At 35.8% G+C, this 16047-nt stretch overlaps 1 protein-coding gene and 1 pseudogene across 6 annotated transcripts in view; one reads left to right on the top strand and one right to left on the bottom strand.

The window, feature by feature from the left end:
* ERBB4 (erb-b2 receptor tyrosine kinase 4) overlaps positions 1–16047 on the bottom strand; it is a 1134420-nt gene that overhangs the window by 383986 nt on the left and 734387 nt on the right. The window lies entirely within an intron of this gene.
* Positions 7987–8552, top strand: LOC100525435 (dual specificity protein phosphatase 18-like; annotated as a pseudogene).

Raw genomic sequence — 16047 nt, forward strand, 5'->3', positions numbered from 1 at the left:
TTGTCAGGGAGATGGGATTGCTCCAAACATGTCTTTAAAGTTTTTTTTAAATTAATAAAATGGTATTAAAAAGTTGTGTCATAAGCATTACTATAAGACATAGTTTATATAAAGTTCTTTACTCTTAAATGAAGACAAGATATAATCAAATACTATATTTTCTCAGAGATTTTAACAGTTAAAGATATATAGCTAAAATATTTGAAGACAAAAAATTACAATATCTTCAGAAACTTACATAATTTTCTTTTGTCTTTTATTATTTTGTATTTTGAGGGCTGCACCCGTGGCATATGGAGGTTCCAAGGCCAGGGGTTGAATAGGACCTGTAGCTGCTGGCCTGTGCCAGAGCCACAACAATGTGAGATCCAAGCTGTATCTGAGACCTACACCACAGCTCACCCGAATGCCGGATCCTTAACCCACTGAGCGAGGCCAGGGATTGAACACGCAACCTTGTGGTTACTAGTCAGGTTTGTTAACCACTGAGCCATGACGGGAACGCCAAGAAACTGCTTACATAATTTTTAATGAATTCTTATATCCTATGGCTCCTAGCAATACTGCTCTCATTTTCCTATGGTGATATTCGATGTCCTAACAGAACAAGCTCCACTATGCAAAGATATAGCTCTGTAACCTGTATGGTCATGTCTTCTAAATTCAGATATATTTTATCTTAGAATGTTTCCATTTTTTTTCAGTGTAAATAAGTATGATTTAAAAATAATTTGGGGTGCCTGGCTGATCTTTGAGACTGGATATGAAGAAATGACCCACGTGCTAAGATGTCTAACAATGTCAGATGGTTCAGTCAAATCAAGAAGCCAACATTCGAGAAAACTATTAGAATGTAAACATCTGCACAGGCTACAGGGTCAGACTGGGAAACCTTGACTATATCATTGATCACCTGTGAGATTTCAGTCACATCAGTTATCCTCCCCAAGTTTCAATTCCCTTAGCTATAAAATGGGGATATTGATATTAACAATAACTCCCTCAGAGGGAAACTGTAAGGAGAAAATTAGTTAATACATGTAAACACTCACCACAGTGTCTGTTATTTGGCAAATATTCAATTGACGTACTATTGTTATAATAATCTATTATTATTGTTATTAGGAAGGTAAGTTCTCGGTTAGCTGATTTCTACTATCCTGCTTGATCATGAGCTCTGCTCCCTTTCATAAATATAATTTTGAGAGCGCTATAAAACTGGGGCAAGGTGATTAGACCAAGTTAGAATATGTGTTTGTGTTTACTCATTATTAACAATTATTACCAACTTATATGGGTTTCAGATAGCCTTTTAGGAGTATATTATGAATTCTGGAAATTCATAAAATTATTTGAGATGCTAAATTCAGAATTTTCTTTTTCTAAGTGGATTCCTATACCCCAAAGGCATAATAAAGATACACATGGAATGATAAAGCAAGGTGCCAGATGCTTCACACACAGAGAGGGAACAAACTAGGCTCCAAAGCCCACTGTTAACCACCTGACTCTAATACCTCTTGGTAATGCTGCCACTGTTTGAATACATTTATAACCCAATATTTCTCTTAATTCTTACAGAAAAGTGACTATTTCTAGTCTCATTTTACAGATAAAAAAATACTGAAGTTTAGAGATGTAAGCAACTTATAAGTGTTCTAGAGAACTATGATTCCAACTCATTCTAACTGTGAGCTGGAGTCCTGATTTTACCCTTTTTTATTACATATTAAGATGATTTTATTTTTTTATTTATAATGATTTTTATTTTCCTTTGTATTCCATACATCCCCCATAAGAGGAAGGAATGACTGAGAATTTTAACGAAAAAAAAATTAAGCAGAGATGAAGCAAAACTCTAGCTTATATAATCTACTCCTAAGTATAATTAAGAAGTCACAGTAATTTCACTGAAGTCTTTTTGAAAATACTTTATTGAGTTGAAAGGTAAAATTATGCTTTTAAGGTATCTTTTCTGCATGAAAAACTGTGATTAAAAAAAAATATCTTGGCTCCGTTAAATGTCTGGACTTCATCCCAGCCATTAGAAGTGCATCCCTTTTGCTTCCGTTGAAAGTAGACACACAAGAAAAGGAAGCATAATAAATCTTCAAGAATTCAGCCTGCTTAGGGAAAACCCCTTAAATTTAGTAAAAACACTGAAGTGTAGAAAAGAAAGAAAGGTAATTTTATTATTTTCAAGGACTGCAGGAACTCTATCTGTTCTTAGTCCTTGGAAGCTCTGTAGTAACGAATAGGCTAAAGTGATTTTTAATGACCTCATTTAAAATCATAGCCAGAGTAGAATCTGCCTTTCTGTGCTTTGAAACTGCATTTCTAAAATATGAAAATGGGTAGTTTAAAAGTATAGGGCATTTGATTCTCCTAACCAAATCTGTATTTTCCTTATAATGTCTTTTCTTATTAATTGCTGTTGAACAATTAATACAAAGAGAGAAAAAGGCCAAGCAATCAAATCAGCAAAATTAAATCAATGAAAGTTTAACATTAAGTTTAAATTCTAAGCATTTTAAAGACAAATGAGGTAAAGCTCATATGATGAAAGGAAAAGGAATTCAAAATTAAAATTCATGGTAAAATGTGGACTCATCACAGTATCTTTGCAGGTAAACTTATTCAATTGAATGTACACTGCTCAATATTGTAAGATGACTGAAATATTTTATTTATACACATTTTTCAAACTGTCCTCCTTCCTTTGATATAATTAAATACATTTACCTTTAGATATGTCTAACAGATAACTTTCTAAAAAATATTGGAAATGGAGGGAGGTGGTTTTACTTTGGAGTTTGGTATATTTTGATAATTTTATTTCCATTAATTTCTTATAAAGGTACTGAGAAAACAGGTAAGAATATGATATACATATATTAATTTCTATTTTACCTATAACAAAAGGGTAAGTTTAATTTTAAAGATTTCATTATATTTCAAATACAAAGCACTTAACTATTTTTTTTCACATATAAAGTTGAATTACATAGAAAACTAACCTCCTGTGATAATCTCTATTTAAAGCCTCTAGCCTGAGATACAGAGGAAAAAAGAAAAGAAGAAGACTAGCTAGACCAGTATAAAAATCTGGAATATGGAGTTCCTGCTTGGTGCACAGTTAAAATAAGGCATTGTCTCTGTGGAGGTGTAGGTTCAGCCCCTGGCCAGCACAGTGGATTAAGGACCCAGCATCACGGCGTCCGTAGCATAGGTTATAGCTGCAGCTTGGATTCAACCCCTGGCCTGGGAACTTCCACATACTGCAGGTGTGGCCAAAAGAAAAAAGGAAAAAATCTGGAATACAAGTGGAATGTTAGCAGGACTACTGCTATTGCTTTCAGTTCGACTTTAGCTCCTGCTACATACATATCTTTCCTTATAATTAAGCAACAACACACAAAAAATATTCACTCAAACATTATAATATTTTGAGAACTGTTCTTAACAATTTTCTAAGTAGCCCTGGTTCTCTATACTCATTTTACTTTAGAGCTCAGAACAATTAGAAAGCAACATCTGGTAAGTATTGTTCCAAACTAAGTGCTAAACATTACAAAAGTGCGTTTGTGCTGACATCAGAAAAAAGAATAATACATTTATACCTTTAAAATACATGCTTGTAATAATAAATATTTTAAAATGTGGTTAACTTTGTAATAATTTAATATTTTCTTTTCTCTGAAGCTTCAAGAGTTATAATCTAAATTGCAACTGAAGGAAGCTTAAGCTAGCTGATGTGCACCTAGCTATTTCTGTGCTTCAAAGCCTACAGAACCATCTGCTTGTTGGCAGGTGTAATTAATTAGCTAAGTGGAAAAGACATTCCCTTTTAGAGTGAATAGGAGGAGAGGAGGGAGAAGTCTATGAAAACCCAATCCTAGGCAGACCTATCGGCTGGGTGCCTCTGGGCAAATTTCCGATGCTGAAAACTCATTGAATTTAATGGTTCTTAATTTCACAAGATTTCTAATTACAGCTAGGATAATAAGATGTGATCCAAAAGTTGAAAAAAAAAGTTGGCACATCATCAAGGAAAATCCTTCTACACAATGCAGACATGCCGAAGTGTATAAGTTCATTTATTTATACATTTTATCTATTTATTCACTCAACTTTGCTAATAAGCAGTTTTGAATCTATTTGGCTGACAGGTGGTAAATGCATATTTATAACGGGAAAATGCATCAAGTTAATTTTTTTTAACTGAAACAACATTTCTTTTCAGAATAGTCAAAGAGAAGTCAATCCAAAGTAATGCATCATTATTCATTTAATAGATTTTAAAAGGACCACATTCCAAAAAAAGAAACAGGAAAAACTATTATAAGAGCCAACATCATAAACTTCCTATAAATGTATCTAAATAGCTTATATATTTAAGTTATTGTTAAAGAGTCTAAATGATAATGAATTCCACAATGCCTTCCTCTTTTAAATGCTCTAAGTTGGCAAGAAAAAAAATTAAACTCAAATGTCTCCCTGGGCTTGGGCTTCAATGGGTAAGGTGAGGAAAACTTGAAATAGAAGTGGGTGGGACTGCGGCAAAAGAGGATGCTCTCTCAACTACACCCAGCTCCAAGCATGTCATATCACCAAGAGAAAATGCGAGCTGAGGGTTGCCAAGGCTGTTTTTTTACAGGGGTCAGAAATCCAGAATTTATTGGTAAATATACCAATTTTTAAACCTTCTCTATACAATCCAAGCTCATCTCTGGTCCAGCTATGTTCTTTGACTAGCAGTTTGCTACATCTGGTTTATTAAATAACTCAATCTGGCAATTCCTCATTAATTATCCAGCCTTTACACCAATAACCATATTGGGATTCTATCTCCTTGATCAAGTCTTATCAGCTCCTCTACCTAGGGATAGAAAAATGGAAAGGGAAGATGAGGGAGTTCTATAATTTATGAGAAAGCAAAGAAAGTATGAAAGGCCCTAAGGTTCCATGAAGAATAGAGTTGAGAGGGCAATGAATTCTATACCTCCTATTCATTCAATTGTGAGCGCCATTTACTGTAATGGAGGTGGGAAAAGCCACTGTTACAGAATGAGGTTTGGAATCTGTGCTGCTAAAATATCACCACAGTACATCACATTCTGACCACTGAAGTCACATGTGAATTTTATGTAGGTGAAGGCATGCCACCTGGAAGATGAAATCCAGCAACTGGCTGGCATATTAGCCTGGTCATGTTTACAAGATTAACTTAATAGCACAAAGAAAACCAAAGACTAAGGGATACTGGAAAGTTAAAATGTGATTTAGATGAAGAGGACAAAAGTGGAAAAAAAAAAGTTGCAATCAGGAACTCCCAATTTAGGACAATTTGGTCCTAAATTGATCAGTCAGGTGGGAATATATACCTGATTTTTGGAGAGTAGAGGCAGAAAAGGAGAAATAAAAGTTTTAATCTGTACATTTCACAATTCTTTATGGGCTTTTGTTTAAAAAAGTATTGGTTTCTGTGCATATAAAGAATATTTTCTTCAGAAAGAAATGAATTAAGTGACTCTCAGATCCCATAAGCACAAAAATCAGCAAGCCAAAACAATTCCAAGGAAACCATGCCATTAGTCAGACTTTCAAAAAAAAAAAAAAAAAAAAAGAAATCGCAGGAACTGATCTTGGACAACTAGGATGCTTTTAGCCAGGGGTAGAGTCAGGTGGAATTTTAGCTGCCTATTGTTTTTTCTTTTGTTCTAGAAAAATGCCAAGTAAAGCGAGATTTCTGGGAATCAAATTGTGAACCAAAATTATTGATCTCTTCTCTATACTTAGGGCACAAGAATCTTAACAGACTTGGGCTCTCTCACTCACTCCATATCTTAGGTTTTTTAGTGCTGTGGTATCTCTATCTTATCCATTTTGGAGAAATGTGGTTATAGTGAGTCCTTCTGCATCTTCATCCCTAATAGTGAGTGTTCTTTCTACCTCTGAGCAGAAGTTAGAGCCATTTCAACAGGATTCTACTCGGCCTCTATCTGCCATAGCTTGGAAGTTGGTCTGTGATCCTTAAACCCATGTTTGTTTGTTTGTTTGACTCTATGAAGAAAAGGTGAGGAAGAACAAAGATTTGTCTAATGAAATACCTAAAGGCAATAATAGTTTCTGGAAGGAGTTTATTAAAAAAATATAAAGAGTATTCAATATCAAAGGAAGAAAATATGCATAAGACTAGGCAAATAGAGAAAAGAGAGCAGTGTTTATTTAAAACACTTTACTAACACAGATTACTTATGCTGATTTGTTCTAGGTCTTTCAATAGATGGGTGGCTCCTTCTCCAACTATATCATCTCTTGGGTAGATAACTGTATTCTTTTCTACCTCATTCTCTTGCCTCTAACCAATTAGTTTACCACAGTCTCTTAGTATAACCATTTCAAAATCAAAATATAATCCTTATAATATTAAAGAGCAATATTTTTTAAATGATGGAACTGATATCAAATAAACATAATTCAGAAAGTAGGAGATATATATGTATATGCATATATGTGTGTGTGTGTATATATATATATATATGTATGTATTTAGTATCCTCAGATGATTTAGAGAAAATGTGTAAAAAAAATGAACAGAGTCCTATAAGAAGAGACAAAAAAGGAAGAAACAAATATTCCTGAAAATGACAAATATAATTTCCAATAAAAATGGAATAGAAGTATTGGAATATAAAATTGAAGAACTCTTCCAGAGAGTAAACAGAGAAATAAAAATGAGAAAAAAAAAACTAGTTAAATAAAAGATGGGTTTAAATCAACATTAGGGTTATAGAAAGTGAGCAAAGAACACACAGGAGAATAAAATATCAAAGATATAAAAGGCAAAATAATATCAGACTTCTCAACATGGACACTCTAATTAAAAGGTATACTTCAAATACTATATGAAATTATTTTTAATTTAGCACTCTAAGCCCCCAAACCACCAACCCAAACCATCAATAAATTATCCATCAATAAATTATGAGGAAGATATTTGTAGATACTCAAAGAGCTAGTAAATTTATCCTTTATAATTTTTGTAAGGAATATATATGAAGATAGCCTTCAAGAAAACAAGGGTGCACAGGAAAGTAGTGGAAAATATGTGATACAGGACCTAGCTCAGGAAGTGTATAAAGAGAAATGCCAGGATGCCGCTGACTTAGAGAAACTAATACAGATTGGTGAAATAAAATCAAAAGTTCAATAATAGTCTCCAGAAAGAAAGGTGACTGGTGAAATATATGATGTTGTAGAGTTTGCCAGTCCCTTGGCAGCACTGCCATGGAGACGGGCTGGCAGAGCTAGAGTAGGCTGCTGTGCGCTGAGCAGACCCTACTTCTCCGCTAGGTCTGCCATGGTCCTCGTGTGGTGGAGGGGCGGGTAACTGCGTGAGCCCGGGATTTTTCCAGAGACCTAGTACGGCCCATTCCTCCCTGTGACAAAAGATCATTGCAGAGTTCCCGTCCTGGCGCAGTGGTTAATGAATCTGACTAGGAACCATGAGGTTGCGGGTTTGATCCCTGGCCTTGCTCAGTGGGTTAAGGATCCGGTGTTGCTGTGAGCTGTGGTGTAGGTTGCAGATGCGGCTCAGATCCCACGTTGCTGTGGCTCTGGTGTAGGCCGGTGGCTATGGCTCCAATTAGACCTGGGAATTACCATATGCCATGGAAGCAGACCTAGAAAAGGCAAAAAGACAAAAAAATAAAAAATAAATATAAATAAATTAAAAAAAAATCATTGCTATGGAAACTGGGGCGTCGGACTGGCAGGGATTGTGGCTCCTGAGTTGTGACCTCTCTTCTCTCACCCAGAGGTTCTCGCCCAAGGTTGCTTTCTGAACCCACCACGAGAGAGAGGCCCTGTGTTAAACACTTTATCTCATTTAATCCTCAGAAGATCTTCCTAAGTTTTCCATGGACACAGCCTAGCAAGGAGATGCAGCCTCTATGTGTCCCTGGCCCCTGACCCACCAGTCTGATGACAGCGTCCCCGTGTGCCTTCCTGGTTCAGTTCCCACAGCTTCAGTCAGCGGCCTCTCACAAATCACCAGCAGCAGTCCTTATATCAGCAACCAGGTGGCCGCCACCAACAAGCTCATGCTCTCCAGCTACCACATCACCAGTCATCAACGTCTCAGTAGAGGTGGTGAACACCATATATGAGGACATCCACTATATGCAGGTGCCTATGGCTGACACATCTATCTTGCATCTCTGTGACTTCTTTGACCCCAATGTAGACCACATCCACAGTGTGAAGCTAAAGCAGGGCCTCACCCTATTACACTGTGCTGCCGGCGTGAGCCACTCACTGCCTTCGGTCTTGCCTACCTCATGAAGTACCACGCCATGTCCCTGCTGGATGCCCACATGTGGACCAAGTCATGTCGGCCCATCATCCCGGCCAACAATGGCTTTTGGGAGCAGCTCATCCACTATGAGTTCCAGCTGTTTGGCAAGAACACCATGCACATGGTCAGCTCCCCTATGGGAGTGATCCTTGACATCTAGGAGAAGGAGGTCCCTCTCATGATTCCACTGTGAGCCATCCTGCCAGCCCCTGACCTGGGGTCAGAGGTACAGGTCTGTCATTATCCCACATTGACATCTGTACTTGGACATGCCTTCAGGTGGTGCTCTGGGAGCTGCAGGGGCCCCAGGCCAACCCTGCTTCCACCTTCAACCACAGAGGCTCAACTCTGATTTTCTAGGTTGGACTTATGCATGAGATGGTTTTTAAAGGAAGCATTCCATTGCAAAAAAATTTTTAAAAAAACATTTCTTTTTGATGTACATAGATAGCAACTAGCCTTTGGTGAAAGTTGGCATTAGTCCCCATCTCAGGGCATTTGTGGAGAGTGGACCTGACATGGAGCCTCAGGTTCAGAAGGCTGGAACTGCGGACCAGAACCTAGCCTTGTCATCTCCTGCTCATGTGATCTGGGGCCACTTGGAGCCTCGGTTTCCTCATTCAAGAAATGACAATGCTTTTCCCACAGGGTTGTGAAGACAATTCCTCAGCAGAGTGCCTGGCACATGGTAGGTGCTCAGTGTAACCGGCTACTCTCATCATAAATGATGCTCTGGCCCTACTGGTCTAGGTCACCAAGTCATCCTCACAATGGCATTTCCCCCATCTGTGCACAGCTCTTTATTGCTTACAAAGTGCTCTTCCAAAAAGCTATGCTATGTGGGAAAGAAGTTGTTTAAGCCCTTTCAGACCTAGCCTCAGAGGAGGCCTAGACCTTGACACCTTTTCAGAGTTCCCATTGTGTTCAATCAACCTGCCACCTGGGAATCCACAAGGAGCACTATTCAGCTTCCCCCAAAGGGCCTTGTTTATATTGCTGATCATTAGAGCCAACACTCTGGTCAGACTAACCTCTGGTGTCCATTGGGGCATGTGCCAAAGGGATAAATGAATGGGCCCTACCAATAGGCCCTGAAATCCAGGATTGTTCAACACCCACCCACGACCCCCCCCACACTCTCCTGAAGCCTGAAGCTCTGGGTCAGGACCAGCTATTCTAGTCCAGAGATTTTTCAGAGAAACAATATATAGGACAGACAAAAGCATAACTGCTGTAGAGGCTAAATTCTCCTTCTCTTCAAATCTGCCCCAGTCCTGCTTCCACAAAGGACCTTCTCAGGGGAACAATTTTCAGGTTGGGGGAGAAGGGAAATCACTGCTCCAGGCTGATCTCATTTTATAGATGGATAAACAGACCCACAAACACCAGGGCTGGTGTGGCAGAGCCCCCAAAAAGCAGAAGAATCCCATCTGGAGAAAACCCAGATGGAAAAGTTCTTTGAAAGCATTTTTAAAGAGATTTATTTGGATATATTGTGCTCCAATTTTAAAAAAATTTAATTAACACACCATAAAATTAATTTTCTCCTATGTAAAGTTCTATGTGTTTTAACACATTTTTGTAACTACCTACACAATCCAGACACAGAGCCGTCTCATCACCTTCCAAATTTCCCTATGCTGCACCTTTGCAGCCACACCTTCACCCCACTCGTCTCTGGCAAACATGCATCTGTTCTCCATCCCTATAGATTTACCTTTTCCAGAGTGTTACACACTTAGAATCATAGAAGATATAACCTCTAGAGACTGGCTTCTTGTCTCTGGGATTCACACATGCGGCTTTGTTTGGCTAAGTGGTATTCCATTGTATGGACATGCTACAGTTTGTCTAACATTCACCCACTGAAGGATATTTGGGTTATTTCCAGCTTGGGGCAATTTTGAATAAAACTGCTATAAATAACTTAAAAAAAGTTTCTCAATCATTTTTGGAGTATAATAAAAAATAAATAATGCAATATAATGGAAACCAAGTAGGAACAAGAGGAAAAACAAACAAGCAAAAAATATACATACAAGAAAATGAAATATAATTACAATATATTTCTAACCCTGCCACAAATAATCTTTAGAAAATTATAATATTTTCAGCAAAGAAATATAGTATCTTTACAGTTAAAAAACAAAATTGTTACCATATTCAGGTTAACAGATAACATCTAAAACTGACATAATAAGAAATAATCATATTCAAGACGTATTTAAACATATGTTGATAAGCATCAGAAGATATGGTTCATGAGCCAGAGTAGGCAAAGCAGGAAGTTGTTAATTTTAATTATGTGAATGCATTATTTTTTAGAAGAACAGAGAAAAAACAAGCTAAAACAATTCAATAATGACCATATATATTGGAGATCCCCAAGACCAGGGTAATATGCTATCAGGATCCTAGTGGTGGGAGGCTCTTTTGTGTTACTTTGAAGCCACTGAAATACTGAATTTTGAAAGATAAAAATATGTATATATAAAGAAAGAAACCCAACAGAGATAAGTCCAAGGCATATTCTGCATTTACACCATTGTTACAGGAAATTTTAATGTTTTTTTTATTTCATATATTTCCTTTCTTCAAAGGAATTCTGTGTGGGTTTCCCTATTTTATCCTATTAAACTTTGCATGCTGCAAGTGCTTTTAATATCATCAATTTTTTTTTTCTGAGACACTTTCTCTTTGACTCTATATTACTATCCATATAGCAAAACTGTGAAATTTGAGGCACCTGGAAGTTAATTGATTATATAACAGTGATAATATAACTTTATAAATGAACTATATGTCAATAAAATAAATTAAATTAAAAAGTGGTGAACTATGCCTCAATCCTTCGAGAAAATGTGCCACTTGAGTCTATTTTTTTGTAAATCTGACAAATTTAATAATACTAATGTTGTAACTACTCTCAAAATTAGTAAATCAATAAGTATCAAGAATCTTAAATTAATAATTCTCTTTTAATTAGAGAATATGCCAAAAATAATAAACTATGACTTGTGAGAATATTATCTATGAATGCAAAATATTGGGGATGTACAAAATATTTAATGGATTTATTAATAAACTGATGCATATATATACATATACTTATATATATAATGCTAAGAATTATGCAGCTATTATAAACATAGAACATAAAACTATTTTAAAATAGTTTTAAAATATGTGAATAATTTCATCAATAAAAAAATACAGAAATCTAAATAGAGTTTAAAATCAATTTGCTTAAAGTACACCTTAGGCAAATATATTCATAATGCACATATGTAAGACTTGAACAAGATACACTTCTTATCATCTGGATGACATTACTACTTGGGGTTTCACTTTACTCATCAGAAAAAAATGTATAATACTACTTTGTAGTCTTATATAAGGATAAATAAGATGATGGATATAAATACATCATAATTACTGCTAAACAGTAAGGGGTCTGCGTATAAAATTACTGTAGGCATAATAATGTATAGCTTATAATTACATCATATATAATATATAGAGAATACTGAGGCGAAGACATTAAAATTGTCTTCAAAATTATAGGTAATTACACAGAAAATAAGTAGAATAATATTAGGCTATTAACATGAAAGCCTTAAAACAGGTAGAAACTCACTCATCTGGTGAGTCACAGTCTTTCAGTTGGATGTTTATAAAATGTGACCTAGCAAATAAATAAATCCATCTGAAAATTTCTGAATAATGTTCCAGAATTATTGTGAGTGTCCAAGAACAGTGACAGGCAGTAGTTTCAAAAGCCTATGCACACACATAGTCATTAAGCCACATGTCTTATATAAATTACATATTCACACACAAGAATATAAAAAATATGATTGAACTTACATCAATTACTATGACCATACAACTGTTTTTCAGATCAGTTGATATCTGTTTGTCCCAGAGTGCTTATAAATAGTGCCTTTTTTACCCTCATAATAAACTGTATTTTGATCACATCATTTTAAAAAGTATAAGATATTCGCTATATGAATTAACTTTACAAATGGTAAAGTTAAGGAAAGTTTTGTCCGGATATATGCCCAAGAGTGGGATTACTGGGTCATATGGTAATTCCATGTGTAGTTTTCAGAAGTACCTTCATACTGATCTCCATAGTGCTTGTACCAGCATACATTCCTACCAACAGTGCAGGAGGGTTCCCTTTTTCCCACACCGCCTCCAGCATTTGTTATTTGTGGACTTATTAATGACGGCCATTCTGGCTGGTGTGAGGTGGTATCTCATGGTAGTTTTGATTTGCATTTCTCTAATAATCAGGGGTATTGATCATTTTTCATGTGCTTGTTGGCCATCTGTACATCTTCCTTGGAAAAATGTCAATTCAGGTCTTTTGCCCATTTTTTAGTTGGGTTGTTAGCTTTTTTGCTGTTGAGTTGTATAAGTTGCTTGCATATTCTAGAGATTAAGCACTTATCAGTTGCATCATTTGAAAGTATTTTCTGCCATTCTGTAAGTTGTCTTTTTGTTTTCTTTTTGGTTTCCTGTGCTGTGCAAAAGCTTGTCAGTTTGATTAGGTCCCATTGGTTTATTTTTTGCTTTTATTTCTGTTGCTTTGGGAGACTGACCCGAGAAAATATTTGTCAGGCTGATGTCAGAGAATGCTTTGCCTATGTTCTCTTCTAGGAGTTTGATGGTGTCTTGTCTTATATTTAAGTCTTCCGGCTATTTTGAGTTTATTTTTGTGCATGTTGTGAGGGTGTGTTCTAGTTTCATTGATTTGCATGCAGCTGTCCAGGTTTCCCAGCAATACCTGCTGAAAAGACTGTCTTTTTCCCATTTTATGTTCTTGACCCCTTTGTCAAAGATTAATTGACCATAGGTGTGAGGGTTTATTTCTGGGTTCTCTATTCTGTTCCATTGGTCTGTATGTCTGTTTTGGTACCACTACCACACTCTTGGTGATTGCGGCTTTGTAGTATTTCTTGAAGTCTGGGAGAGTTATGCCCCCTGCTTGGTTTTTGTTTCTCAGAATTACTTTGGCAATTATACGTCTTCTGTGGTTCCATATAAATTTTTGGATTGTTTGTTCCAGTTCTGTGAAAAATGGCATGGGTAATTTGATAGGGGTTGCATTGAATCTGTAGATTACTTTGGTAGTATGGACATTGTTACAATATTAATTTTTCCAACCCAGGATCATGGATTATCTTTCCATTTCTTTACATCTTTTTTAATTTCCTTCATTAATATTTTATAGTTATCATATAAGTCCCTTACCTCCTTGGTCAGCTTTATTCCCAGGTATTTGATTTTTTGGGGTGCAATTTTAAAAGGTAATGTATTTTTGTATTCCTTTTCTAATATTTTATTGATAGTATACAGAAATGTGACTGATTTCTGAATGTTAATTGTATATCCTGCTACTTTGCTGAGTTTGTTGATCAGTTCAAGTAGTTTTGGGGTTGAGTCCTTAGGGTTTCCTATATATAGTATCATGTCATCTGCATACAGTGACAGTTTTACCTCTTCTCTTCCTATGTGGATGCCTTTGATTTCTTTTGTCTGATTGCTGTGGCTAGGACTTCCAGTACTATGTTGAATAGCAGTGGTGAGAGTGGGCCTCCTTGTATTGTTCCAGATTTTAGTGGGAAGGCTTTCAGCTTTTCTCCATTGAGTATTATATTTGCTGTGGGTTTGTCATAAATGGCTTTGATAATGTTAAGGTATGTTCCCTCTATGCCCTCTTTGGTAAGATTTTTTTATCATGAATGGATATTGGACTTTGTCAAATGCTTTTTCTGTACCTATTGAGATGATCATGTGGTTTTTGACTTTTCTTTTGTTAATATGGTATACAACGTTGATTGATTTGCATATGTTGAACCATCCTTGTGAACCTGGGAAGAATCCCACCTGGCTATGGTGTACGATCTTTTTTGTATGTTGTTGGATTCAGTTGGCTAAAATTTTGTTGAGAGTTTCTGCATCTATTTTCATCAAAGATATTGGCCTAAAGCTTTCCTTAAAAAAGACACATGCACCCTCACATTCATTGCAGCACTATTCATAATAGCCAAGACATGGAATCAACCCAAATGTCCATCAACAGATGATTGGATTAGTAGGATGTGGTATAAATACACAATGGAATACTACTCGACCATAAAAAAGAACAAAAGAATGCCACTTCCAGCAACATGGATGGAACTAGATACTCATCCTGAGTGAAGTAAGTCAGAAATAAAAAGGCAAATACAATATGACTTCGCTTACATCTGGAATCTAATATTTGGCACAAACGAAACTTTCCACAGAAAAGAAAATCATGGACGTTGAAAATAGACTTGTGGTTGCCAAGGGGGAGGGGGATGGACTGGGAGCTTGAGGTTAATAGCTGCAGACTATTGCTTTTGGAATGGATTAGCAATGAGATCCTGCTGTGTAGCACTGGGAACTAAGTCTAGTCACTTATGATGGAGCATGATAATTGAGAAAAAAGAATGTATACATGCATGTAACTGGGTCACCATGCTGTACAGTAGAAAAAAAAATAATGTATTGGGGAAATTTTAAAAAAATGGTAATGTTAGTTTAAATAGCTTTTAAATATAAAAAGGCAAAGCTGGAAAATATAAATTTCTATAATTATAAAAAATTATAATACCAAATATATTTTTCATAAAAATAACTTTACTATAGAAAGAAAAGCTTGTCACTTTCCTCAGAAGTTATATTTCCTTGTTTTGCCAAAAAAAATTCAGCAGTTTATTTCTTCTCGAGTGAGTCAAAAAAGCAATCAATCAAATTTCTAGAGATTGACACAAATGTTAAGAAATTATAACAAAATATAAAGAGAATTTTTTCTCTTCAGGCATTTCAAATCCTTCTAATATTCCATTTTCAAAAAACTCCACTATTGTGACAGTTTCTACCAGAAAATGTTTAATTCATTGTAAACAGCAAACAACTAAATTTGTATATTTTTGTTTATGGTATACAAATGTTTATAAAATTGTAAAAACTCTATGTTAGTCCTAATGAAATATTGTTATTATATAAAGGTATCATAATTAATGTGTCTTATTTATAAAGAAGCATTGATAAATGTTTCCAAAAGTTAAAAACTTGTCTTTCAGAAAATTTACCAAACATGTTTGTGATATTAGAAATAAAGTTGTTGCACATCTCAACTAGTTTTGAATAAAATAGTCATATGAAACTAATCACTCATCATCAATACCAAGCACCACCACTCATAAAATACAGAACTCTTCTGAAAAAAAAAAAATTCAAGCACAAATAATCACAGAAAAAAAAAAAATCTTGCCATCAGTAGTTAACATTTACTTCCCCTATTGTGGAAACATTGTCAGTAGTTAGCAAGTAATGGAGCTGGAAACATTGTGTTCCCAGAGGTACTATTTTCTAGATGAGATGCAAAACTCCAGGCTTGACCATAAGTGGCCATTAAAAATCCCAAGGCACCTTTCAGGGAAAGTAGCAGTGTTTGCCTCAATGTCCTGGCTTGATTCCAACTAACTAATTACACTCAGCCTGCCTGGATAATTGTAGATTGTTTTAAATGTAAGTGTGCAGTTTCCTTGTTTGATTACAGTACTTGGGTCTTCCTCTGAAAAGTCTATCTCACAAAGTTAGAGGAGGAATTCTTACGGCTGATCATTTCTTGTAAACATGCATGAAGA

This window comes from Sus scrofa, chromosome 15 (genome assembly GCF_054392235.1).
Source record: "Sus scrofa isolate SSC_HxYL_T2T_F1_AM1 chromosome 15, Sscrofa_HxYL_maternal_Yorkshire_Landrace_v2.0, whole genome shotgun sequence".
NCBI classification, from domain to species: Eukaryota; Metazoa; Chordata; class Mammalia; order Artiodactyla; family Suidae; genus Sus; species Sus scrofa.